The sequence below is a fragment of the Pteropus vampyrus genome, unplaced genomic scaffold, assembly GCF_000151845.1.
Source record: "Pteropus vampyrus isolate Shadow unplaced genomic scaffold, Pvam_2.0 Scaffold104, whole genome shotgun sequence".
In the NCBI taxonomy this organism is placed as follows: Eukaryota; Metazoa; Chordata; class Mammalia; order Chiroptera; family Pteropodidae; genus Pteropus; species Pteropus vampyrus.
The window spans coordinates 2152953-2155308 of record NW_011888885.1 but is presented as its reverse complement, the minus strand read 5'-3'; the positions used below and the strand labels follow the sequence as shown (position 1 = coordinate 2155308).

At 35.7% G+C, this 2356-nt stretch overlaps 1 pseudogene; it reads right to left on the bottom strand.

Annotated features, from left to right (window-relative positions):
* Window positions 1–664: 664 nt before the first annotated feature.
* Window positions 665–1092, bottom strand: LOC105295385 (annotated as a pseudogene).
* Between the last annotated feature and the right edge of the window lie 1264 nt (window positions 1093–2356).

Here is a 2356-nt window from a genome sequence, read left to right as displayed (position 1 = left end):
AAGAGAACTTAACTGAAATTTAAATAATGTATAAAAGAGCAAACTCTGCAGATGGACTTTTAAAATTCTTATTAAGTGAAGGAAATGCACAGAAATGTAAGATGAGCTTATTTATAGAAATGTCAAAAATAACTTTCAACACATGCTGAAAACCCTTTTCTTTGCAACTGCTTGAGCTGGCTTTATAGTGTGGTTTGACACTTTCCCTTAAAGTTTTCTCTATTTTGGATATAAACAGAATAGAATAGAATTAGATTTTTTAAAAAAAATAGATGGTATGATATATAGTTTTTGTCATAGGCCATGTCTGTGGATTTAAATTAAAGGCTTAATACTAGTCTCCACGTTTCCCAGAATACCAGGAGAATGAATTAAAAATGTCCATGTAAAATAATATCACCCAACTCAAATACTCATTACAGTTAAAAATAGTATGCAAAGTCATTAAGTAACAAAACTAAGCTTATTTTTAAAGTATAAGAATTTTAATATTGGCTAGGTTTCACAGTTCTAGGAGACTAAGCTGTCATCCTCACCTCATCAAAAATCCTTTACTGATTATAGCTATGGCTTTAAAATGGTGATTCTCTAAAGTCCTAGAATTTTTTTTTTAAGCAAAATTTTATGGTTATAGTAACAAAAATACAATATGCACACAAGCTATCTATTCAATTTCTTCACTGTGCAGCCTGGCACTGGGACTGGTGACTCAGATGGCCAGCTGGGCTGCTCTTTGCATCAAGGCTTTGTGGTTCTTTGAGAAGACAGTGTGAGCGATCTCAGCACAGTAACATTTGTTGCACACCAGCAGCACGTCCAGCTCCTTGACATCGTGGACCAGGAACTTCCAAAAGCCACTGGGCAGCATGTGCTTCGTCTTCTTGTTAGTCACGTAACCAACGCTGGGCATCAAGATCTGGTCCTTGAATCTTCTGTGTGTCCTACTGTCAGTGCCTCTGGGTTTCTGCCAGTTACACTTGATTTTGCTATTTTGGTCTGACTGGTGCCCGATGAACTTCTTGGTCCTCTTTTTTGGTGATCTTGGGCTTCATGAGGGGTCTGAGGGCAGCCATGACGCCAAGTAGGAGATGGCTGACAACCTCTGTAGGCAGCACCCAGGAAGAAGAACTAAATAAAGTCCTAGAATTCTACAGACATGCCTCAGCCGTTGGAGTAGGTAACAGGGGGTTAGGGCTTCAAGACATGAATTTCGGGGATACATCCTCATAGAAGTGGTTGGATACATAAATCAGATGACTGGAGGACTGAGGTTTTCACCCCAGGATACTGCACTATCACTCGTGGATCCCAAACAACCTGCCCACAACTTTGTAAAAAAAGTACTTTTATTAAACATTCCCCTGATCTGATGTGAATGTACTCTTTCCTGCTAGGACCCAAACTGGCATAAACATATTTAGCATCCAGAGACAAAAAGATTTAGTGAAGAATTTGTGTGGAGTGTGAGAGAAAGAAAAGTCAAGCAAATAGCTCATACATCTGCTGCTTTACCTTCACTTTCTTAAGGAAATAGGCATATCCTCATATTATGTGATAATTATCAAATTACTTGATGCAATTATCAAAATTAGATATATTTATACATATATAATTTTTTCAGTTTTGATCATTAGAAGCTCATACACTAGCAATCAGTGATCAAAGTTGATAGACGAAAAGCTGATAAAAACAGGGTCCCCCAAAATGTTATAAAAGTGTCATCGAGACAACATTATTGTGAATATTAACCCATCTAGCTGAAGAATTGAAGCAAGGAAATAAATTCAGCTCTTCGAATGTTGTTATTCTACTATTAATAACACTTGCAAAGGATGGCATGACACTAAATACAAACATGTTAATTAATAAATGTAAAGGATGATCAGATTAGCCATAAGCAGAATTAAGACTTAAACTGGGAAATCTTTAGAAAAATGTGATCTGATCCAATTTGTGAAAACAGGGAACAGTATAAATTGGTAGAAATGAAAGAGAGGAAGCAGTATCTCTATGAATATAAAAATTAATGGTGATTCCTAGAAGGCTCCATTAACCTTAAAAGTAAAACCAAATAATGGTAAAGAGAGGAAATCTATGAACATATAACATAATGCCTTCAGGATGCCTGCGTTTTGTTTCCCATCCAATCAGAATCCTATAACTTTTCATATTTATTACTTGCTATCTCTAACTTCATTGCCTCATTCATCATTTTAAAAATGAGTTTATGCTATTGAATTCAGAACTATTTTGAGGATTAGCGAATAAAGTGCATGTAAAGTACTGAGAAAGTTAAAACAAGTCAGAAGGTCTTATATGTGTTATAATTACTACTAAAATAATTTCTGCATAGTTT